The sequence below is a fragment of the Columba livia genome, chromosome 3 (genome assembly GCF_036013475.1).
Source record: "Columba livia isolate bColLiv1 breed racing homer chromosome 3, bColLiv1.pat.W.v2, whole genome shotgun sequence".
NCBI lineage: Eukaryota > Metazoa > Chordata > Aves > Columbiformes > Columbidae > Columba > Columba livia.
Window position 1 is genome coordinate 84,863,158 of NC_088604.1, and position 26,473 is coordinate 84,889,630.

A 26,473-nucleotide genomic window follows, 5' to 3' on the forward strand; every position below is an offset into this window, starting at 1 on the left:
GAAAGAATGACTCACTTAACATTCTGATTCTAATGGATACTTGAAAAACAGGTTTAATATGATATTATTTCTGGGATAACAGCAGAAAGTGAAGATAATTTTAAAACATGATATTTTAAGGCTTCTAGCTGCTCCTTAGAGAACTAATTTATGGATAACTAAACTTAAAATAATAGATACATTTTCTTATGTGTTAGGATAGTGGAAATAAAATGGAATATGCAGAAGTCAATCTTTCCAAATAAAGCAGAGAGAAATGCCTCTTAAAGAAGGTTTTCTTTGGTACTTTTTACTGGAATTTTTTTTTAAATACATTTAGTAACATAATAATATTTTTTTTTTAATACTTCTGTAATAATGTAATCCAGGCACTGTATATGAAAGATATTCCTCATTTTATATGTAGGAAGTGGTTAACTAACACGATATAAGCACAACTGTTTTACCTATTTAAATAGCTCTTTAATAAAAAAACTTCCTACCTAGAAGGGACTTTACTAATGCAATAGGATGACTGGGAAGTACTGATTTTATGTAATGGAAATACACATTTTCCATTAAATTCAAGAATGCTCAGTTTTTTGATATTTATTCAAATTATGCCAAGGCATAATTTGTGGCTAAATCTTGAGTGGCTAAATCTTCCCAGATGTACTTTATTATTGGTTTCTAATGTAAGACTCTCTATTTGGAATACAAGGGGATGTGTTGATTCATTCTGCACAGAAGCGAATATATAAATTAAATGAACATGAACTTCAGTTTGGATCAGTCTATTATGAAGAAGCCACTGTTTCTATATGGGGTTCAAATGGAAAATTTGTGACATAGTAAGAAATTCTATGATCCAAAGCACAAGATACCTAGAATCTGTAATTTACATTCTCCAGTATATTTTGGTATAGAGGTGGGGTTTTGGTTTGTTTGCTTGTTTCAAAAAGAGCATTAAGTTCACACATTGATAATAAAATTATAACCACATATGCTCAGGTTGTGAAGACACTTGTAGGGCTCCTACCTACCTCTCCAGATCTTCTGAGCTCACCAGCCATGACACTGCAAGGTGGGAGAATGCTCTCCTTCCATATTGTGCCTAGGCCAAGAAAGATAAATGTCACTGAACTGAAGGGAGAGCAAGAAAGATAAAGACCAATAGTAGAAGACACATAGAAGCAGTTGGAAATCTTGGATTCTGCCTCCTGTGCCTAGGAAAATTTGTATTTTAGCATAATTTTTAGCATAAATATGCAAATATTATGTACTGAAATGTTTTTAACTAACAACTGATATAACATTTAATTCTGATTATTGAAAGGTCCTCAGCTTTGGTTAAATCCCTTTCTAGAGAATTTCTAAGCCAGGAAAAGCTCCACTGGGAATAGAGGTGTACTGTGTGTTTGCAACTCTGTCAGCATGATTGGTATATAATTTTTCTTTTTGACTAGTTCCAGCTCACAAGGTGTATCAGATACCTGTTCAAAAGAGGACTCTCTGTGACCTCAGGTGAGGAAAAAATGTGTTTCATGGAAATGTTGAGTTTGCTGTTAGTCTACCTGCACCTGTTCATCCTCTCTTTGGATTTCTCACTCATCATTTAGACCTTAGCAAAGCTGCTGACGACATTCTCATTTTCCCCATCATTGGGATGTATCAGAGCAAGCTTTCCCTCTCCAATAGTTCTTTGCTGGTTAGCCATGTGTTCCTGCTGCAGAAAGAGCTGATGGCATGGCTCCAGGAGGAACTCCCCAAGGCAGTGAGTTAGACTAAAAGGAGAAGAGGGTGGGGACTGAGGTGGGGACAGTGCCAGAAAGCCCTATGAGTGCTGTTTTACATCAAGAATCCAGGTGGAGGTAGAAACTTTTATTTTTAATTAAACAAAAAGTTATTTTGGAGCCTTTGAAAGAACTGGAGCCCTTACTACTGAAGAAGGATTCATAGCACACAGTGCCTGGCAGAGCAAAGCTATGGACGGTGAAATGTGGGGATAAAGACAGAAGTCTGACACATATCTTTAAACTGATAAACCAAGTATCTCTAAGGACACCCATTTGGACTATACATTTCCCACAGAATGGAAATTTCCTAAAAGTATTCTAAGTGGGAATCTGGTAAATCTGCAACACCCTAGGCCACAGGAAGCAGGCTTTTTAATATCCTAAATTTTAATATCCTGCATCACCCATCCCCTTTGGATTTGCAAGTGTGTTTGTACGCCTAATATTGCTAGTCCTAACTGCCTTGGCACATTGAAGGTATATAGCAAATTACAAAAGTTACACCAAAGGAAAAAAAGATTAGTGACTGTGCCTTCAAATAAGTAAACAATTCTGCCAGAAACTGTACAGTAAAATGTTGCTGGTTTTTGTTTTGTTTTGTTTTGTTTGTTTGTTTGTTTTATTACCTACAAAAAATTATTCACAGCACGTTTTCATGTGTAACAGAGAGAAACATGCTGTTACACCACTGTTAAGGACTCCATTTGCACCATGATGAGGAAAAGGGATTCCAGCTTAATCTGACATAGGTGTTGAGATTAACCCATCCACACTACATTCACTTCTGCACTGTGTCAGTAGCTGTATCTGATCAGATAATTCTTGTTATGAGTAAAGCCCCAATATAAAATGCCAGAGTTGTTCTTGTTCAATCATAATTGAAGAGCAGCAAAAGAACACATTAATTGTTCTTGTGATGACCATTTTCAATCTAATTGCCATGAACCTTTCTGCCAGGGTTATCTTTTCACTTCTGGAACTGGTTCTATACAGGGTCCCTTCAATACATTTGTGACTTTGTTATTAAGGCAAGCAGTTGTATACTGCAAGTAGCATCCATTTTTATTCATATCACAGTCAAAATGACAAAGCAGTGCTTTTAAATAGCATTTTTCTTTCATCTTTAAAAACTAAGTCCCTAGGGAGCAGAGACAATTTACACCAGCTGAAGATTTGGATCAAAGAGTCTGAAAAGCCAACAGAAAGCACAGTGAAAAAAAGCAACAACCTGGGCAACTCAGCAACAACTGATCCATATGACGAAGGAATCCCCAAAGTCTGAAACTACAGCTGAGGTCCAGTTCTTTAATTAGCACCATGCAGTTAGAATCCCCTACTGTTCATGACTGAGGAGATGGGAACTGAAACTAGATCTCTTTTTTGCTTTCTCAGGAAGCAGTAGCTTGAGCATCTTCTTTGTCACTTACCACTGCTCTAAGGCATGCAGAGTAGGATTTTTCAGTCAGCCAGTTGAATCCACTGAAAATGATAAATTTTGTTCCTTGTCTTCAAGTGGAGAATTCACTCTACTTCAGCATTATAATTTTCTTAGAGATCCTTGGGGCTGGTAATCTTGCCAGAGCCCTGGGACAACTGAATGGATTTTGTCACATTATTGCAGCTGGATGTGATACTGCTTACATCAAAGAACCTGTATGTGCAAAGGCGCTGCATTAGGGATGTACAAGCTGCCTTTGTTAGGACCACTTCTAATTTTTGAGAATTTGTCATTACAACCCCATATTTTAGTCTGTATTTATGTGTGATGTGCCCCATCAGAACAACTTTATATTATTCCAGTGTTGTTTTTCTAATAAATTAAACCATACCTCTACTTTCAGCAGGAGTCTGCTCCTCCACCCTCCTCCCCAGTGCTGTGGTGCCCAGCAGACATTGTCTTCATGCTGCAAGGCTTGTCTAGGCCACACGGAGCTGCATCCCCCACAGCCCATGGCAGGCACACTCACCTCCTGCCAAGGTTTGGATCCACCCCACAAAATGTAGAAAGACAAGCATGCCTGACATTCCTCCAAAATACAGTAAAGCTTTAACTTCAGCAAAATAGTTACAAGCAAAGTCTGTTCTCACATTTGCGTAGTGTTTTGTTTGCTTGTCTGCTTGCTTTTCCAGCGTGGACATAATATAACTTCAACAAAATAATTTGGTTTGGATTTTCAGTTGTTCTTTTGAGGTTTTTGTTGGCTTTTTTTTTTTTTTAATGTGAACAAAACAATGTATTTTTTCCTTAAAAATTTTGTTTCTTGGAAACAGACACTTTATTTTGGCTGAAATACTTAAAGAAGAAGATTAAAACAAAACACAGCCTGAGGCAGATACCAAGCATGGGAAGTTCAGCTTAAATCTGAAATTTTTATGATTTTCCATGAGCAATGGAAAACAGATCCAGAGAATGGGAAGTGTTGAGCAGCTCCTGTAATGGGTGCCATTGCCTATGTCAGCAATGTTCAAATCAGGGCATGCAGAACTAAAGACAGTGCTGCAAAATGCACCTCAAACAAGCGTAATGTAGAGATGATAAAAAAGGAACAACAAGCAAATAGAAAAAGGGATCTGTTCTTACTAGCAGCCAAAGGACTCAGTTAAATCAGTCTATTTTCCTCCACAGTTCCCAGACACTGGCTGAACTTTTGAAGATGGAGGAAAAGAGGGAGGTTGGGGATGCAACGGGATGTAATGCAGGCATAGCTGCTGGAGTGCCCAAGGCCACTGAAATTCCACCTTCATTTCTCATCTTTAAAAGCATAAAAAACATAAACACCTTGCTCCCCTCTGTTCCTGAGCTGAGCTCCAAAACAAAGAGGCCAAACCAAGTGCAAGAGCCAGCACTGGGTACAAAGGAGGGAGGGGAGGTGGGGGCAGCATTGTGAGATGTCTAAAAGGGAGGGTTTGCCCTGTGCTCCCCAACCCAGCTGGGCTTTGTAGGGCCTGCAGCACCTCAGGGGCTGCTGCTGCAGCTGCAAATGCTGTCTTAGAGATGGAGTATTTGCAAGAGATTTAAAATATTTTAAGTTTGGGTTCTGAAAATTAGCTTTGAATCTTATCCCTTGCAAATTAAGCTTTACATGTTGAGAAAGAAATCTTTTTAAGATTTAGTACTTTAGCTTGTCAAATTACCAAAGAGGATTCAGGCTCATTTTTTTTCTTTCACATTTAATGTTCAAAAATGTTGTCTATCTATAAGGACTGTTTTGGTCTGATATTTTGAAGCTTTTTGAAAGTAGTTTTTATGTAAAAAAAAAGATATATCAATATTGAAATATTAACAAAGACCCCTAATTATTTTCAAACACCCTCTATGTTCTTTTTTATGTTACCCTGCTATTAACAATTTGTCAATGTGGAATAAAAGTTTGATCTCCCTTTTCTTATAGTAGAAAAACTTAATCCTTTTCATTTTTTTCTATCTTCACCTTGGATGAAGTAATTTTAAAAGGATCTCATAGTCCTATTCTTTAAATTGAGAGAAAGTGATCACAAGCAATCTCATAAAAATGTGGGGTGAGAGCAATTCCCATAATAAGTTACTGTTCTCAAACTGTCAAAACTAGGAATCCAATAAAAAAGAAAACCTTATTTTTCAGTTAAGAAAATATTACTGGATAATTTTACTGAAGTTAGAAATCTCTAATCAGAGGCTTCTCTTGGGAAAATCCTCCCCAAAATACCTTTTTTTTTTTCTCCAGTGACTACTAGCATTAGAGTATTGGAGTAGTATAAAATGAAGCCCCCAGTGAAAGTCCAGTTGCAAACATTGCAACAGCAAGACTATGAAGGGGCCACAACCAGCATAAATTTTTAATGACTGGTAACCATAAAATAACTATTTCTCGGGAGAGATTTTAAAAGGAGTTTTACCTCCAAAAGAATTCTGGGTATATTCAGGCATTAAAGGTTATATGAAATAAAGAAGCTGGTGGAAGCCTTAACCAAGGAGACAAAGTTAAATGTCCACAATGTCTTTGTTTTTATTTGATGCTGTAAAAGCCTAGCACAAAGTTTGTTCAAATAAATGAAAATGTTTCAGTCCTAATAGAATTTTATTCATGCCTTCAGTTTTTGATTTCTGAGAGGAGAAAACATGTAGTTAACCTTATTCCTATTTATTCTGTTGAATGTATCTCTTCTCAAGTCATGATAGATTTAATCCTATATTATTAAATATGTTTTTTTCCTCTTTTACTTCCTTTTTTTGGGACATATTATTTACCCTGTTATTTTGCTTCCTGCAGTCAGTGCTGATTTATAGCAAAGTACAAGGTAATTATTTTCACTTTGAGCAATCATGACTCCATATATTTGCCTTTTCACTGAAGTTAGCTGTTGTTTCCTGGTAGTTTCTTTAACATAACTAGCTTGCAACCTTTCCTTGCTAAGAAGACTTGCAATGGACAGCAAGCATTTGTGTTCACCTGGGGCAGTCATGGTGAATAGTGAAGTGTCCCATCACTCCATGTCGAAAAGCCATTCCCTGGATGCTTTCTGTTATGATTTTGTCTAGGGAAGAATTGAAGTATTCAGTGTGGCAACATTCTGACTTTCTGTTCATTCTATTCACCCTCAAACCCCACAACATGAAATTATAGAACTGGAAGATGTGCATCTTGTGGGGAAGATGGCCCCCACAACCACTACTCCATAGAGTCAGGATCGTGAGTAAAAGAACCATTAAGGATGCTCCTGAGAGAGCCTCTCCCAAGGTACAAGTGTGTCTGCTGGTCCAGATAGCAGACTCCAGCTCAGTGCTTTTTGAAAAAATAGTCAGCTAGAGATGCATTTGGTCAGGTGGACAACAATTGTGCAGATGTTAAAGGCAGAACGATGAAACTTTAGAATCCTTTAAAATTGTACTTGGTAAGAAACATCAATTCATCAAAGATATCAAAGGCTCACAGGAAGCAGGATCACAAAAGCTGTGGAGAGACAGAAAGATAACTACCGGCAAAGCTTGACTATCATATTGGCAAGGTGGGACTGGTCTCTTCAGTAAGTTCTCCAGTGCTTTATCAGGGTTTCTCTTACTTCCGCTAGGATGCTATTTCTCAGTCTAATCAGTTTGCATTATTAAGATAATTTCCACAAAACCTAGTTTTAAATAATACTTCGCTGGATTTTATTTTGTAGCTTGCTATAGTATCTCAAGCACTTCTTACCTCTCCTTTGCTTTTATACCAGTTTTGCATTTGTCAGATATTACAAAGATATTTAATCAATCTCTATTTTATAACTTAATTTTCTGCCATAAATCAACTTCATTTATGATAGGGTAAATCTTTACATTTATATTATTTTTTTTTTCTGGTTGTCATTAAATACCTTTTGCACTAACAAAAATAAGAAGAATACAACACAGAAAAATATACTGTAGACAATGCCTTCTAAAGTGCTAAAATTTTTTGAAGTCTTAATGTGTTGCTTTTTGAAAAGAAGGATCCATATGTAAAAGCCAAGATAAGATTTGCTGACTACTTTTGAAAATATAATCCACTGTTTTTTAATGTACTTATGAATTATATAGCAGCGATGTTTTTGCTTAATATGTCAAGTGTTGTTACTTAAAGATCATGTTAAGTGAAAAGACCTAGTCTCACAAGTATCTATTTTCTTATGTTTTGGCAGATTCATCCACTTTAGGTCTTCCATTCAGTCTTTCCCATCTCCACACTTTTTTTCTCAAGCAAGAGAAAGTTAAAATTGCTATCTTAATTCATGCCTGTAGCCATATTTACTAGACAAATTTTGAGCTCTATTTAAAAAAAACAACCACCACCACCAACAACAACATAAAGAGCAAGAAAAAAAAGGATTTTCTTGACTGAGTTACATAGAAGGATGATCTTGAGAGCTTGAACTTTGGTTGAGCTATAATGGGTGCGGAAGTGTGCAAAATTTAAACTTTTCTCTGTGGATGAATGTCAACAGTGGTTTGCTCTTTTCACAAATGATCAAGTAACTACAAGGTTAGATATACAGAAAACCTTTAAAAAGTACCCTTTTCCCCTCCCAGAATATTCATCAGGCACAGCCACAGTGATGACAGTTTTATGCTTGCCCTTACTGTTATAGCATTGCTGATGCTTAGAGAAGACCTGTCTGACTGAGTTCACTCAGTTGCACTTAATTTGCAAGGAGTTAGGGCACCAAGATGTCTCTTCAGGAACCTACTTTTTTTGAGATTTTCCAGCTGACTTATCCTTCAAAAACACAGTGCAGCAAATTAGAACAGGCTGGGGTAAAAGAAAATTACCTGGGAAATCTTCATTTTTAAGGGCTGACTTGTCAAATACCATCCCAAGCTATATTGGTTTTGATGAATCTTCTGATCAAATGAGGTTTCATGTCTTGCCTATTTTCTGTTGAGTCTCTGCCCTTCTCTCCTGGGCATCCAGCCTCTGTCTACAGCTATGGGACTGTGACAGCGTTGGAACTGTGGGGCAGCCTGGTTGCGCTGCCGTCTCAGGTTTTGGGTCCACAAGGCTGCCAGGACCACACTGTGGGAACAAGTTGCTGGGAACCAGGGGAGCAGAGGAGGAGAAAGAAGGGATGAAGGGAGGAAGGTGGTTTCTGAATTTCCAGATGCTCTCCCACAGACATGTGAACTCAAAACTCTGGGTAACCATCTAATAAGGGATTTGCAGCACTGCTACACAGGCTTCCTCTAGCGAAATATTAGAGTTAGCTTTGCCAAAGGTGGATTGAATTTATGTCATCCAGATACCAACCTTTCAAGTCTCTGAATTCAGGTCCACATGCCTCTCAGAGCTGTGGGGTTGAGGGATGCTAGCCAGGAAGACTTGTATCCTGCTCTTTTGGGAACTCATCTTCTGTCTAAATTTGGAATTAATGTTGCCAGAAACAAAGAAAGAGAAACAGGCCTACACAACTAGCCTTTTTTTTTTTTTTTTTTAAGAGAACAAAAAGGCATTTTGAGAGTTCGCTGCTTTGATTGCTTCTTTGGTATGTGAATTCTTTATACCTCTGTGAACTGAAACACGTGATTCAGGACAGGATGCCCAGGGAGAGAAGGCAGAACGGGCAATGGCCACACAGTGGGACCAATAATCACGGCACTAGTGTGACAGAAGGATGCACACTAGTACATTTGGTGGATATATTTGAAATATCTGCTGTGATCGTTCTCACTTCCCACAGTCTTTCAATGACAAGACAACATATTTTGTCAAGGTTGCTCATTTAATGTTTCTTTTTAATTACACTCCCACCTTCCTGGAAATATGCTCATGTGAACCAGTTACTACCCTCAACAAAAGCAGACTACAAAGAAATGCAAAATGATGCAACTGAAAGCTTTATATAGAATTGTACCAGAATGAAATTGTATTGCACGTTTGTGCTTGCCACACTGTATATTCTCCTTTTCTTCTACAGTAGGATCAGAAACCTCCCTTTTTTTAAGTTCATTTTGCTCTGTGGCTTGGAAAAATTTTATGTACATATATATGCTAAATATATTACTTAAAATTAAGGGTAAAAAATTACATTATTTGCAGTGACATTAAAATTCCATTCAGTACAAAATTAGATTTTCATCTGTCGCATGTTTCAGGATTCTGAGCATTTTTTTTTTTCTTAAAAAAAAAGGAATATCCAGTACTTGAAAAATTAGTATTTGCTACCAAAATTTCTCTATCCCACATACATATGAATTTTGCAGTAGAGAAAGGTGTAGCCATCTACTTTAAAACATTGAAGACTATTTCATGAACAGTTATCTAGAAAGGTATTAATGGGGAGAAAGAGGTTTAAAACAGCTCTCAAACTCATTATTTCACAAAGAAAAAAATAATGTAGCACTAAGTTTTTAAATGCCTTTCACAAGTTTGTTTAGTTTGAAGAATTCATCCTGCTCTAATTAGCACTGTGATATAGGGACACTTGGTCACTCTCAGATGAAAGAGGCTGAATTTTTTATTTCAACGTAAATCAGATAGAGCCCAAAATGTACAACTTCATATCTCGTGAAAAAAATACAACACTTTTAAATAAAACTAGAAGCAGTTTTATTTAACCATGCAGCTGAGTGTCTGGATGGCAACTTACATTTTCCTGAGACAGAAAAGGAAAATATGAAAGAACATCTTGTTGATCAACCTTTTATTTATTTGTTGCAGATAAAAGACTACCTGGAAAGCACAGAACTATGCTTTGTTTCTAGTGCTTTAAATCCTTGAAGACTGTACAAGGCACATAGGTAATATCACTTACACATGCTTTGTTTATCGCCAACGATAAAACATCCACAGTTGCAGAAAAGAGGTGGGATAAGAGAATAGTGTGAAAGATAAACAACTAATTGAGACCAGATATTTTGTAACCAAGTAAATATGAGCTAAATCTTAGATTTCTTGAAGCAAAAGTTCATAAAGGGAAACTGTGGACCTCTTTAATTCCTATTTTGACCCCAAACATGGCTGTGGCTGTTCTACTGAAAGAATATAAAGACAGGAAAGATGAGCAGTGTGGTAGAAATAAACTATATTGCCATACCAGAAGTAATTTAAAACCTTTTTTAAGACAGATTAAGAATCTAAGTGTTTTTGTGGAAAAATGTTAAATAAATTGGAAAATATAAACTGGCTCCATTTTCATCCCAGATTCTCAAAACTATACAGACTGCTAAGATGGCAAACAAAGAAATGAGAACACACTGACTCTGTAACAAATAATGTATTATTTGCATTGAAGTGAATGGTAACATAAAACTAGATTGAGGCTTTTTTCTTTTTTTTTTTCTGTAACACACAGCAGGATGTGCGAGGTGAGGGAAGATGGAAGCCCTGGGCTGAATTAGTTCCACAGAGCCCAGCAAAGCCAGTGGAGGTCAGTGGAGGAGAGGGTATTGGAGAAAAGGGAGCAGAGACAAAGAGTCCCACCAAGGAAGAGCACCAGGGAACAGCAAGGACACCCAGACTCCCCTGTGGTAACAGGTAAGGTCTCATCAAACCTTGCTTCACCATCCCATAAAGCGTTTCACCATCACTGCCCGTTTGCAGTCAATGCACATTTAATTTAATGTATCACAAAGCTGAGTCAGCAATGAAGTCATATCTTTGACAAGTGGCAACAGAGCGTGTGACTTTCATGTCACTCTCATGGTTGCCAGAATAGTTATCTCACCTTCTGTAAGGACTCCTCTGTCCAGGTCCTTTAAAAAAACCAGCTTGTGATGGCACCAGAAGAAGCCCCCATTTGCCTGCCTAGTTCTCAGGGAGTGCATAAAGCAGGGAAAACCTGCAGCTTTCAACACATACGTGAAATGTATCAGGAAGAAAAGAATGGTGACGTCCAACCACTACAAAGGAGTAATGCTCCAAGTACATATGCAGGTAGAAAACAACTTTGATAAAAAACTCCGGCCAACTTCATTGTAGAGCATTTCAAACCCCGCCAAGCAGGCTGAGACTCCCCCACCCCCTGGAAGGGTCAGCAAGAAAATCTTTCAGGCATGTGCCTTCATACGTTACTTTGAAAAATACAAGCAGTATCCAGGGAATTGATCCCTGTGTTATCTATACAGCTCTGCAGGCTTGCTACTCTGCTGAAATGAGCAGGGTCTCTGGCTTTGTTGATCAAATCCACCCATATACAACATGGTTCAGGTGCAGACACACTGTATGCATCAGTATCACAATGACTTGCCAGAGAAAACTGGCATGAGGCAAAACCCAACAACTTTAAGCTAGAAACCTGTCATGTTTCCAACAAATCTTACTCTTGAGAAATGTCTTCCCCGAAAAAATAAAAAGACACCTCATTAGACTTCGGGATTTTTATTTCAATAGCTGTTATTCAGCTCTTAGGAGAAGAGTCCTGCAAGACAAATAAGACTGAAATTGTGCTCTGGCTGGAAAAGACCCTGAGAGCACACCGTCAGGCCAGTTAGACTGTGTGAGAAATTTTGAAGCTCAGGCTGTGAATGAAGTGTGTGACAAAAAGCCTGAAATGACTTGTGGTCCCATACGAAGTCTCTGTGTATGGAAGTAACACTGTTAACTGACCCAGACAGAGGAAAAAATTGGTATGAAAAATGACATCTCAGGGTGGCCCTTAACAATGTTCTATGTTGGGGAAGGACTGAGAGCAGGTAGATGGGACACCGGAAGGTTGAATTTCATTGGGAAAGTGAGTCTGAAATTAACCTTCGTGGCCTCTCAGCTTCTTCCATAATTGCACATAAAAGCCAATACTGAGGAAAAAGGTAATGAATTTGCCAAACTGCTATCAGAGTTTAAAGCAAACACATAGTTGACATATTGAAAATTCAGCAGTGTAGTACTTTGCGTAGTGACTCACCCAATTTACATGCAGAATGTAAACGATGAATAATGGTTTGGATTTGGCATATTCCTATGAAATGTTACTTTGATTTCTACTGCTCTACATGAACACATAAAGCAAAGGACTCTAGAGACAGCTCATGGTGGATGGGTTACTTCTTACTGGTAATCCCCCTCGGCACTACACAATTGGCAATTTCTCTGCTTGATACCTCTGAAAATATTTTTATACCTTTTTTTTTCATAGACAAGTAAATATTATTTTGGGGTAACTTATTCTAAGTTGCTTATACTATTTTCTTGCATCTGGTCTATTAAATGCACATTTACTTTGGAAAACTGCACATGTAAAACGGATTCTTCCTCCTCCAAAGGTTTGGCAACTCTTCACAAAGGTCACTGGGTTTGTCATTACTGACAGAAAAGTTCATCAGTGCCTTTCAGTCACCGATGGAAAACAATATCCTTCTTTCAGGTACACCTCACTCAGAGAGGGCTTTCCGTTTAAGGGAAGGCTTGTCTTGTGTTTTCTACTGTTCAATAGAGTGTTTTGACCCCACACTGCAGGCTGGTCTGCATGTGTGGGCACACGTCACCCTGCTGACGGACAGCTGTGTCCCCAGAGCACTTACTGCCCCAAACCAAGCAGCAGTTGGCGGGGCTGCTTGGCCCGGGCTGCTTGGCCTGGGAGTTGTTTAGCCCCTGGACCTTCCAAGTTTCCCAGCAGCCTGCACCCCTCTCTGCGTTTCTGCCCAGCTGCTTTCCAAAAGCAGATGCTGAAACACAGACAGTTGAAAGTTAATCACCATAAGGCTTTTGATAAAGCTGGTTTCACTTCAGTAAACCATGTTTGTCCCTAAGCAAAGCTTTTTGTAGTACTGAAGCAAGACGGCATGAACAAGGCTGAAGATAACTTCTCTGCTGGTTCCCTGTGCTCCACATCCATAGGAGCAACAACTAACCTGAAGCCCTAAAATGAATTTTTCTGAAATACCCCTTGAAGACTGTCTTGTATCTTCTCTTGCTCTGTTTCCCTCTCACTCTTTCTTGTCTGCTTATTGTTTTTAATACCAAAACCACTCCAAGTGAGTAATTCATATAAAGCACAAGGACATAATGGTACTATTAGTGATTTTGCAGACCGTCCATTAAAAATAATTTCAATATTTTTCAAAATCTTCCTTCGAAGTAAAACATCTCAATCACCTCTGCTCATGAATGAAATTACATTCTGCACCTTCTACTTCCTTCCCTGTGTCACGGGACAGCACCTTGCCTGAGCTACCCTTTCCAGATTGCATTTCTGACTTCTGTGACTGAGACACTTATTAAATACATTCTGACACTTCCCACCAAAGTGTGAGAAAAACTGAGAAAAGTTTTAATTTTCTACTAATTTTTGTTACAAATTAGTTTCTAAACCTGCAGATTATGACCCTCACAGGTGAGGTGACTAAATGTGTCAGAATTCTTGTTATAATAAAACTGAATCCTATAATTTATTTTAGGGTTGTACTCATCTATTAAGTATTCTTTGATTTAACTCAGATTTTTTAACACAGAACATAATCAAATATATAGACGCTGATAGTACAATAACATATTTCCTGTATGGCAAATTCCTTGAAGTTAATACCAAAATAATAGGAAAATCACAGACTCCATGACTAAATTAAGAAATCTGACAAGGTAGAAAATTAAAATACTGCTAGAAATACACTGAATGAAGCAGGATATACTTTATCAAGATGAAACTCAATTCCTATTTTGTTCTGTTACTACAAAGGATAAGGAATTAAGTTTCTTAAAAGATTTATAGCAAAATGGTCCTGCCAAAATAAAGATTTTCTTATCTTCCGCACGGTTACTCTGTGCCTGAATTCTGATTATCAGCTATTGCCTTTCCTCATAGTTTCATATTAGGTGTGTTTTTCAAAGTCAAAGTGATCCAACCACTTTGTGTCAGTGATCTGAGAATTTCATTCTGGATTCACAGTCTCATATAAGAAAAAAAAAAGATAGTAAAGGTAGTAAATCTGAGACTTAGGAAATTAGAGAAAATGTATATTTGCATTTTTTAAGGATAAAGGAGGATCTTTTTCCTAGCATATGCTTAGTCTCACACATAACAGAACTTCTGCTTATGTTAGCCAACACTTGTGGACTTCAAGCCAGAAAAGCTTATTATATTTTCCTCCTTTTCCTTTTCCTTTTCCTTTTCCTTTTCCTTTTCCTTTTCCTTTTCCTTTTCCGTTTCCTTTTCCTCCTCCCTTTCCTCTTCTTCTTCCTTCTCCTTCTCCTATTTTATAAATCAGATTCTTTAATACATTTTCCTTGTGCATTTCAGCTGAAATTTCTCATGCTAAATTGGACACACCTGATGAGCAGCCTGACAAGTCATTGGAATTTAGGGACACCAACAGGTTTTAGATTCAGAAAATGCATACCTCAGTATGGATAAAATCTTTTCATCACAGTGATTGTCTTGAAGGAGACAGAAGTAACAAACAGTAAATGATCTTTTCATAAAGGGTAGATCCTTTAATTAAAATTAATTACACAGTCCAATCTATAGTTCTCATATACCTTCAGGGACTTCATTAAGACAATTAAATGGGAAAAAGAACTCCCCCTCTGTTTTTTTTTACCCTCCTATTTTTAGATTAAGCAAATTAAACATAATTTATATCAATATGATTATCTTAACAGAAAGTAATTTTCTTCTGTGCTTCTTCCTGTGGTTTTGTTTCGTAATCTGTGTATAAACAGTCATTGTTTTTCCAATATAGGATATTTTCTAGGCACTATTGATTTGACTACCCACACACACAGAGATACAGCCTGTTACAGCATATTTTTCGACTTATTATTATTTGATTGTTTGGTGCTTCTGGTGAGCTTGGTATATCTAAAGCAGCAGGGCAACTGCTTGTCTATATTTTCCCTGTAACCTGTTGTGATGAGGAATGCATTACTATATCATCTCTTGCAGGGGACTTTCATTTTACCAATTGACTGCAAAGAAAATCTGTTCAAAGGATCATGTAATTGCATTGGTTTAAAAGACATAGATCCACAAAAGCAAAGAAAAAAAAAAAAAAAGAAAAGAAAGAAAAAGTAGAGTAGATAATAAACTCCAGGTAAAAGCTGAGATTTCCTCTCAGACCATTGACTGAAACCCATACTTTATTTTCTTTAATTGTAATTTACCAAAGGCTTTTGGTCTTGAAGTCCTGTGTAACCATGGCTGTCTTCCCCTACAAGGAGAACTGTGCAAATCTGACTGAGGTCAGCTACTGAGGGTTTTACCCCGAAAATACCCTTGTCACCCTCCCCTTTAAGATTATTTAAATTACATGTGATTGTTATTAATAAGATTATCCTAACCAGAATTAATTTATTTCTGCAGTCTTTCCCACAGATTTTTTGCACAATCTGTGCATGGCCACTCAGTATTTTTCCAATATGGAAGGCTATTTCTGAACATGGATGCAGGACTTGATGGAATATTAAGTAAGTTTGCCGATGACACAAAATTGGGAGGACCTGTTGACACTCTCAAGGGCAGAGAGGCCCTGCAGAGGGATCTGGACAAATTAGAGAACTGGGAAATCACCAGCTGTATGAGGTTTAACAAGGGCAAGTGCCAGATTTTGAACCTGGAACACGGCAACCCTGTCTGTACATGAAGACTGGGGGATGAGATGCTGGAGAGCATTGTAGAAAGTATGCTCCTAGAACCTTAATACTCATAGCAGACTTGACTAACACTGGAAAAATGCCAGTCTTTGGGGCAGAGCAGAGGAATACCTAGCTCAGTAGCCTGTCTGTTTTACTGGAAGTTGAAGATTTTGAGCATGGAAGAAAAACAGGCTTCTGTGTTACTTTATAAGATTACAGATTAGATAGAGTTAGATGTGACATTAGATACTGAATGCCACGTTACTGGGGAACCTCTGAGAATCAAGCAAATTGCCTGGAGAAGAGAATTCAGCTGTAAGGAACACAAGAACAATATCTTTTCTTATTCTGAAATAGTATCCTGAAAAGAAGGCTATAACCTTGTTGGGTGTCCTTCAAAAGGAGGATGATAATGAGCGGCACTAAACAGAAAAAAAAAAAAGAAAATTGAGGTGTTTTTTACTATGGAGTCAGAATGAGTCTCCAAATGGGTGTCTTTAAAAGTATGTGGTAAGCATTTTGTCTTCATGTAACTAAGAGATTTTTGCAGTTGTTTTTGAGAAACAGCTACCATGTGCAAGCTTGTGTTAATATTTAAAAACAAACAAACACAACAAGAGGAAAACAAACAAACAAACAACCCTCAGCTCTAAAGCTAGATACTTAAGTTTCTGTTCAGATACTTGTGTAAGTCATCACACCCTTATAAGAGGTGTAACCTTTAATAGCTTAGCCTCCTCCATTTTTGGCAACTTTGGGACTATCTAACATCAATATATAAACTGCCTTTGGTCTGGGAGTGTTTAATGAGTTCTTTACGGAAGATGTATGAGCCACTGAAAAAAGGGAAAGGAAATTGTAAATGTATTGCATCTATAATCAGACAAGTTATGACCTTTTGGCCATTTCCAGTAAACAAAGTGCACTTTCAAACATTAAATAAGTAGAAGCTGCAATTTAAAAACTAACTGACTTATGAATGACAAGTTTTATAACTGTGGGGAAGTGGATGAGGAATGAAAGTCTTTGTGACTACTTTTTATAAGCATATAAGGCAAGACAAATGTTTCTATAATGCTTGACCAGGGGTATATTTGGACATGAAATCTTGTTTCCAGAGGCTGTCTTGATACATTAACAAATGCAAAAGTGTGTATTTTGTGCAGAGGTTGAGGCTTTTGTAGATGTGAACATCACAAGCTTTGCTTTTAGGCAAAACCACTTAAACAGATTTAGCATTAAAAAATGACATTGTATTCCTTCCTCATGACCTGAAACTGGAATGAATCATCCTTTTTAACATTTTTCATAAATGTAAATGAAATGCCAAATCATAGCAGCAGTCATTAGGAACAATTAAAAAGCAGTTAGGAAGTTTATGGCTGAAGTGTATTGGATTGCTACAGCTCTGTATTAAATCAGCTTTAGGGCACTGGCTATTCCCCTGGTACAGTTACACCAATATCATGCTGGCACAGGAGAGCAAAGCCACAACCTGCTTCTTCAGGGTATAGTTGGGTAATAATTTAGGATTGTTCTCAAATGTATTTTGAGCCCCATAGTCTTTCTTCTAATTCAAAGCTCTCTTTCCAACATGTCTGACTGATTCAAATGGGGGTGAATTTCCTTGGGATATATTAACTAGGTGTGTACAGACATGTAATCTTATCTCCACTGCTTCGCTTCTTATATATTTTATCCAGAGCATTCCTCCTACCTATTAATCTCTCAAACTGATGGTATTTAAGCTTTTTCTGTTCTTTCTCACTATCTAATTCTCATAAGTACTGATGCGCCACCATGCTACTTTAGCTTTCTACTGTGTGCAACTTTGCTATAATACATGGACATAAGTAAATAGTGGAGTGGTAAATCACATCTGTCATGCATGAACTATACTTGCTTTGAGTAACTCATGAATGCCCTGGGCAGCATGAACTACACGGCTTTGCTGTTTAATGTTCAATGTATTTATATCCCAGTTTGTAAATCACATCTCTTATTAATCATTGTTTATTTTACTCCAGGAACATATACAGATATTAAAGTTAATCCTCTATGCTAAATTTTGCTTAGCATAGATTTTTTCCTAATCTTAATCTTGAGTAATTTCTCAGATTGGACTTTAAAAAGGAGAAAGCCTTTTTATTAGATTCTGGTGACTACCAGTCAGTGCTGCAGCAGAAAAGGGGTTTTCATCAAGTCAGATTTCCCAGCTCAATTCTTGATAAAAGACCATATATTAAATATGATCGTCTCCTTCTTTAAAGCCCCAGTTTCACCTCTCTTATTTCCATGTTGCCATGCATCAAACAAACAAACAAAAACAATGGAGCAATCCAGTAGGACAATCAGGTGACCAGGTCCAGTCAGCATGAGTTTATGAAAGGGATGTACTGCTTGACCAGCCTGATCTCCTTCTATGACAAGCTGATCCACTAGAGGAGGAAGGAAAGGCTGTTGATAGCATCTATCTAGACTTTAGTAAAACATTTGACACTCTTTCCCACAGCATTCCACTAGAGAAACTGGCTACTTATGATTTGGATGGCCATACCCTTTCCTGGATAAAAAACTGTTTGGATGGCTGGTCCCAAAGAGTTGTGGTGAAAAGAGGCAAATCCAATCGGCAGCTGGTTATAAATGGTGTTCCACAGGCCCCAGTAGTGGGACCAGTTATGTTTAATATCCTTATCAATGATCTGGACAAGGGGATTGAGTACACTCTCAGCAAGTTTGCATATGATACCAAGTTGGGTTAGAGTGTTGACCTGCTGGATGGTAAGAAGGCTCTATAGAGGGATCTGGATCAGGTGGATTGATGGGTCGAGGTCAGTTGTATGAGGTTCAACAAGGTCAAGTGCCAGGTCCTGCAGCTGGATCACAACAATCCCATGCAACACTACAGGTTTGGAGAAGAGTGGCTGGAAAGATGCCTGGTGGAAAAGGACCTGTAGGTGTTGGTTGACAGCTGGCTGAATATGAGCCAGCAGTGTGCCCAGATGTCCAAGAAGGCCAAACGCATCCTGGCTTAAATCAAAAATAGTGTGGCCAGCAAGACTATGGTAGTGATCATCCCCCTGTACTCCACGCTGGTGAGGCCTCGTCTTGAATACTGTGCTCAGTTTTGGGATCCTCACTACAGGAAAGACATTGAGGTGCTGGAGTGAGTTCAGAGAAGGGCAATGAAGCTGCTGAAGTGTCTGGACTGCAAGTCTGATGAGGAGCAGATGAGGGAATTGGGGCTGTTTAGCCTGGAGAAAAGGAAGCTCTAGGGAGGCCTTATCGCTCTCTACAACAAACTGAAAGGTGGTTGTAGCATGGAGGGTGTTGGTTTCTTCTCCCATACAGCAAGTGATAGGACAAGAGGAAGTGGCCTCAAGTTGCACCAGGGGAAGTTAAGATTGGATATTAGGAAAAAAAAATTCATGGAAAGGGTTGTCAGGCATTGAACAGGCTGCCCAGGGAAGTGGTAGAGTCACCATCCTTGGAGGTGTTTAAAAGATGTGTAGATGTAGTGCTTAGGGACATGGTTTGGTGATGGACTTGGCAGTGTTAGGTTTATGGTTGGGCTCAATGATCTTAAGGGTCTTTTCTAAGCTAAAAGATACTATAATTCTACGATTTTATAAGTGTGCACAGCAGATTTCTCATTGAGAAAAATTGTAGGGGAACACTAATTTCAGCTGATAGATATGAAAATATTTTTTGAGGAGAGAAAATTACAGTTTCAAGTGGGACTCTCCAAAACCCTTGGCAGAGATCTTATTAAAGACAAGAAGAAAATAAAATATTAAGAGATGTAATAGTTGAATACTGAATTTTCCTGAAGGCTACAGGTGGGATTTGAATGGGATAGAAAGGCAATATTTCACTTTCAGTATGAAAAATTTTCACCTGTTGAAAAACCTTGATCTGCCTTTTTAGACAGCAGAGAAATTTAGAATCACTTACAGAGCTTAATCCCATCTTTATGGTTTGTAGACTTTTCCCTCCAAAAAAGCAGGCTTTGTTATTTTCTAATCCTTCTGTTTTTCTGAGATGGTGATAAAGACCACATTATGAATGAAATCAGGAAGTGTAAAGGAAGTATTTCATATCTAGGGGAAAATACGTGTTTCTCCAGAATTCACTAAGGCAAAACAAGCCTGAACAAAGAAGCTTATTTTTCTGAAAGCTGGTTTGCTTCCCTTAGCATGACTGCTTTAGGGCAGTGGAGAGTTTTTGGGATTATTTTTTTTTTCTTTCTTTTTTTTTTTTCTTAATTTCCTCTCATCTAGAATATGATTAATTACTGAATGGAAAGAAAAATAAGTGTTTTTCTTTGATTAAAAAGGTGGTGAACATATTTACTATTTCATTCTGAAAAACAGGAAGCTCAAAAAAAGACACTTTCTGCAAGCTTTGTTTCCAGAACAGATATTGAAAGAAATGTTTCACCTTCCCTCCTTAAGCTTTTCACTTTATTGATATACAATAAACATTTCTGTATAATGAACAGATTTATCAGGATTTGTTAATGAAAATGAGTACAGAAGACTGCACTGTTTAATGGGTAAGAAAATATTATGTCTCAATCCTGTAAAGTGCCATCATGCAGTGGCCTCTGCAGAGCTTGCAGTCAGGTTCTGTTCTGTTTTCAGGGTATTAGAGGGGAATAAGTCCCACCTGGGACCTGTGAATTTCCTTGTTAGTTCTGTTCCTCCACTGGTGGAGGAGGGTCCCATGTACATTAAACATGTGAGTTGCCTACCTAATAGGCACTAAGTAGCCTACTCCCTATGGTAGTTCTTCCCTTTCCCTTTCCTTTTGGAGGTAAGAATAAGAAGCCTGAAGCAGATATCCTCCTATGCAAGTTTGCCAGGCATTTGCCTGTCATCTACTATGGTAATGATGGCTGCGAATTGGCTATTCTACAGCTTTTGCTATTACTTAAATGTAGTCTGAAGGATGGTGCAGCTGCCTCTCCACCATGAGAAGGCTCAGCCAAAGCTTTCCAAGTGGATACTTAAAGGGATGAATAGAATAGAATAGAATAGAATAGAATAGAATAGAATAGAATAGAATAGAATAGAATAGAATAGAATGGAATGGAATGGAATAGAATTTCAGTTGGAAGGGGCCTAAACTGATAATCTGGTTCAACTGCATAAATGTGGCCAATAGCACCTCACCCTCTCATAGTCAAGTGCTTGCAAATACCAAGGAAGGGACAGTGTGTCAAGAGACACCACCAAAGCAGTTAGATTTGAAGGAAAATCACGTCCACTTTCATACTTTGAAAAAAATATACTATTTCCAGTGACAGAAAATTGCTCTTTCAGGTAGTAGGAAAGGGCTTTCACTAGTGGTTCTTTGTCTGCTTACCTCTCATTTCTGCGACGTAGGATGCTACTAAATAACATAGTAATGTATTATTAAAATTTGAAAAAAAAAAAAGTATATGGAAAACACTTCTAAGCAATTTAAATTAAGCTGAATATGCAGCTCTTCTCCAAGAAACCCTGAGAGCCATCTTTAAAGTGCCACCATTAAAATTTTGATTCTTTTTTCACTCATTTTTCAGTCTCTGCACTGATGCCTGTCCTCATTTCTAAGTTTCCATGTAGCTGTAAAACTTTCAGCTTCATGCTGCAGTTGTGTAATTTGTCAGACTTGAGACTCTCTCAAAGACATTTGTTCAAATGATTACAACTACTGTTAAAACCTCTAGTTCTGAATACTGAGGAATGAACATTTCAGTCATCAGATGTGAGCAAGTCATACCCATTTTCTTGTGAACTCTTCTTGTTTTCTTGTCTATGGGAGTGTTATATTTATGAGAATTTAAGCTTTAGTTAGTAAGAGCATCAACATAACTCTATTTGCCATGCAGCTGCAATAAAAGCAGTACAAAGGCCAAAAACAATTTTCATTTTATGCACACATTAAAAGTTAACCTGCAGTCTTTTCCGCTTTGCTAAAAGCCCAGCAAGTACAGTACAAAACTTTGGGACTTGAGCTTTTAGATGGAACTAATTTAGTATTTGTTGGTTGCTTTTCATGGTAGAGTTACCACTCCTCACAGCTAAGTGCATTCTTTAGACCAGCTAATCATCTATTTGATCCTTTATCATGGAAAACAGGTGAATATTTATCTTTAAGCTGTTTTGATAGTTGAGCAGTCTGAGGAGGGAGAGGAGAATTGGTTGTTTTAGAATGTTTGGATGAGGGGAGGAGCTGTGTTTAATCAGGGCCAGATTTATAAGAGGATGCCAGTGTAAAGATTCCTGTTGGAAATGGTCCATGTGTAATACCATGGTCTGACCCCAGTTAAGTACATAAGGCATGTCTCATCTAGACTGAAATTAGAAAAATGAAGGTAGTTACATGAAAAAAGGGATAAAGCTGACCTGTGAACCCTTGTGGATATATCTCTGCTCCCTAACTCTTACAACTGCCTATCATATTTTGTTTCTTAAAGATATTCAAAAGTATTCACATATTCCTTCTATGGTTTTATGTCAGTAAAAATCTATGCTTTAAAAACAGATGATCCCCTTCCACTGCACTGTTACAGTGTGTGTACAAATTTAATGATGCCCAGTAAATGTCTCATTATGAAATCCAGGAAGGAGACATAATTAATTAAAATACGGTGGGTGTTTTTTGTGTGTGGTTTTTTTTTGTCTTGTTTTGTTTTGTTTTTTGTTTGTTTGTTTTTGTTTTTGTGTGTTTGTTTTGTTGTTGGTTTTTTTTGTTTGTTTGTTTGTTTGGTTTTTTTTGGAGACGTTCAATCTTAATCCCATCAAGACAAAAGAAAAGAAGTCAGAAACTAGGGAAAGATAATTTGCTATTCAAGTGTTCATAATGCATGAGAAATAATTGACTTTTTCCTGTTTTCTCTTAGCTCTGCAGGATTTTAATTTTGTTTCAGCACAGGACTTGTTGTAATAACCTGTAGACTGATAGCCTTTAAGAGTGTGTTCTTCTACATTTGTGTACTTGCTACAATACTTGACACTCCAGTTTTCTTCATACTGCTTACCATTTACACTTATATTAAAAGTTATAAGATAACTTATCTGCCAGACCTGACCATTTGGGATTTTAGAATCTAGTTAAAATAAGAATTAAGATTGCAGTCTTCTGAGAAGCAATTGTGAAGTGTAGGTTCTGAGTAAGTGAATGAATCTCCTAGTTCTGTCTCCTTAGAGAACAGAGAATAGATAAAGAACAGAAAACAAAAAACAAAAACAGAAACAAAAAAATTAACATCTCTTCAGCCTACAGCTTATATAAATATCTATACACACCCATTGAGACCATTGAGTATGTATTGGTATGCATTTTGAGATTACAATGTAGGGCAAGAAAAAGATGGATCTGTAGGTGAAATGAACCCTGGTCCACACAGAGACTTCCTGCCTCCCAAACACTAGTTGTACTTTGTAAAGTACAGCATATGAAGTGTCTGGCAATCTTTGGCTTTCCCTACTCTAAAAAGGTGCTAAAAAGCACCTTCATCGCCACCCTCACTAGACCAGCTGTGCAAATCTGTGCCAACATCAAAAGAGCATACAGAAATGCAGTGGGAAGATTATAATTACCCAGTGAAGTTTAGAAATACTGAGTGGATCAACCTTATTTTTTGACAAGGGTACTTGAAGAGAAAACATTTATAACAGAAATTTTTCTTCATTTTGCCTGTGTTCAGTTGCTACTCATCAGGCAGAAAATACTTCCTACTAGAAGGCTTTTTCATTTAGTTCACATATTATTGGAGACAAAATGAAACATTTTAAACATTTTCCTTGCTGAGGATTTGACCCAGCATCCCTGGAAGTCAAAGTCCTAACGTAAAACCACATTTCTATTCACTCCTCCATGATTCTTAAGTGATGACATTGAAATCTACAGTTCATTTGTGCTGTTTCTATCTAGCGAAAATATTGGAAAGTATTTATTTATTACACAGGAAAAAATAAAGTATTGAACCTGCAAACTTCTCCAGCACACTCCATGTCCGTGATTATTTCCCTCTGGTGTTACATGCTATTAAATACTGTTTGCAACAAGGCCACTAAGTTCTGCCATGTCTGCCACTTACAACCTCTCTTATGAAGATGTGTGGTTTATTTTTCTACTAAGGTGACACTTCTCCAGCTTCATGCTAGGCCCCCACAGCTGTAACAATACCAGCCTTAACAATATTGTGTCCCAGAGGATGGTGCTATATTAAGTACCAACATACACACACTGTGCTAAAGACCTTTTTTTAAAAGTTTTATTTGAATGATGATTATTTTCTCCTTGGAAAAAGGGGAGAGGTGGAGGAAGGTTGTCTCCTTGCTAGAGAGGCACCTGACCACCAGCAGAGCAAGTCATGGTCTAGCATGTCTCTATCTCGATCGAGAAGTTTCTTTGCAAAGAAGCCAATATGTGATTTCTCTGCTCTACCTCCTTCTTCACCTCTAGTTAGAGATTTTATGAGGGTCTTTCTAGTGTACAATAAGGCCTCTCAACTCTGAAGATTCAATTGGAAAGAGAAATAATGCCAGACATTCTTTAAGAGACCATCTGACAACTCAGTCATTGCACTTTTGAGTCCTAAGACTGCTATTCAGTGATCTCCTTTTCACATGTTCTCTAGGTCCTTCTGTTGTACCTAACACACTTGATGAGGTTTTCAGTCACATCATTCGTACAAAAGAAAGGCTGTGAGGACCTGCCCATGTTAGTCAGTTTATAAAACTGGTGGAAGAGAAAATGAAAAGTGTGATTAAATTCTTAATTTCAAGGTGAACTATATTTTTGAAGGTGTATACAATGTATTTCAGGGCATACCAAAATTATCTTTGATCTAAATTTGCATCAAACATAAATTCAAAAGTTATTAGTTGTGTTTGCTTTGCTTATATACACCATTAGCTCAGGAGCAGTGCCAGATTTCATTTTAAAGGTTTTGATTCTAAGGCAATACTTTCTTTAAAAATAAATATGTTATCTGTCCACTTACTTTGTATTTTGTACTTGAAATAATACACAGAGCACTTCTGATTTCACAAGCCTAGACACTTGCTGCTTATGTCAAAAATAAAAATGGTTTTAGCAAAAACACTAGGGGAAAAAAAAAAACCACAGGTCTGCTGTTAAACTGAAGGCCTACGAGAAAACATGTCAAAATCAAGAAAGAGTCCTGCTGATTTCTCTATAAATTGGGTAAATTTTTTTGAGTTTCTAGCACAAGATAATTTATATTATTTTTTTGAATATGGGATGCTAATTGTGTCTGATACACTGTGTTTTTGAAAACTTTAAGTTCATATGCACCAAACAAGATAGACATTGCAATTTCGAAGAATTTAAAAACATTTTTGTGTGTCCATCAGACTTTTTTCAATAAAAGCTTAATGTGGAGGTAGATGTGAAGAACAGAGTATCTTACTGTTAGATTTTAGTCTATTTACAACAGGAGCTGGGAAACTGCACCCTAGCTTATTGATGATAACGTGCTAATGAACACATTTCAGTTAGTGGCTCCTTGTTATACAACTAAAACGGCTCATGCTATGAATATATTAAGAATAGGATCTGTGCTCGAGCTGAACCTCAATGGCAGACACACTGTCAAAGGCAAGGATTGAAATGCTCTACTTCTCCCTTTGGAACTCCCTTTGGACTGGGTACTTCTCTGGAAGTTCATCCTGCACTATGGCAAGCAGATTTAGCTCTCTGATATCAGCAAAATCAGATATTAAAAATTAAATAAAACACCCACAGAACTCCACCCTGCCCTGCAATCTCCTTTGCTATATCTATTCTTAAATAGTCTTCATAATTCAACACTAGATTCTACCTTTCCAACAGCCTTCAAAGGAAAATAAAGATTAAGGTTTCCTTTAAATCAATCTTTGAGCTTGCTTCTGCTCCCTGCAATGACTTTCCTGGGGAGGTTGGCCACATGAGTGGAGAAGTAGTGATTTCAGTGGAGGCTACTCAGAAAGTAAATTAAAATCCTAACTGTGCTTCCAGTCTTCATTTGTACCATGATTACCATCTTCCAGCCCCAAACACAAACCTAGAAACATAATTGCAGTCTCCAGGCAACCATGCAAGAACTTAATTTTTATATGATTAATTTGGCAATTTCTCAAGAAGGTGTCCAGTCTCATAATCACACAGAAACACTTCCATGAAGAAACTGACACTAAGGGGTACTGTCAATGTCCCCATGATGTTAGGGCTCATTAGAAACTAAAGTGTTTCGAAGATAACTTTTCCCATATGAAAAGTAACAGTCAAAGTACTATGGTAATGTCTGAATATTTTGTAGGCAAATCTTTCCCTTATGGTTTAATCCTGTGAAGAAAGGCAATGAAAAAAATCAACACTATTTTCTGAGACAACCCCATGCATTTCATTAGGGTTCGCCCTGACTTTTTAAGAAGAGTGGGAAGTAGATTGGCAAATTCCTTCACAAAGCCCATGGAACTCCGTCCTGTAAGGCCAGGAAGTCAGCTTAGCCATGTGGGCAACAATCTGTAACAGAAGATAGGTAAGAACCTTAAAATGCCAGATCTACTTCTATAACAAGTGTCTTACAGTGGCTGCTGAGAGCATTTTTGTGGTGCTTGACATCCATTGAAGCTCTCCTTGGCTTGGCACAGTTTTACCACACTGATTGGTGCTTATGTCTGCAGCTTTACTCACATATTAATA

General features: G+C 37.6%; 2 long non-coding RNA genes across 2 annotated transcripts in view; one reads left to right on the plus strand and one right to left on the minus strand.

The window, feature by feature from the left end:
- On the plus strand, positions 1-22,484 carry LOC135579093 (uncharacterized). Its single transcript, XR_010471519.1, has 4 exons — positions 1-1,503; positions 9,926-10,005; positions 10,563-10,741; positions 15,501-22,484. It is a non-coding gene; the product is annotated as an uncharacterized LOC135579093 (long non-coding RNA).
- Positions 1-26,473, minus strand: part of LOC110359796 (uncharacterized) — a 38,897-nt gene that overhangs the window by 5,506 nt on the left and 6,918 nt on the right. Inside the window, exon 3 of the long non-coding RNA XR_010471518.1 lies at positions 1,023-1,093. This is a non-coding gene — a long non-coding RNA (uncharacterized LOC110359796). The remainder of the gene's footprint in view (positions 1-1,022; positions 1,094-26,473) is intronic.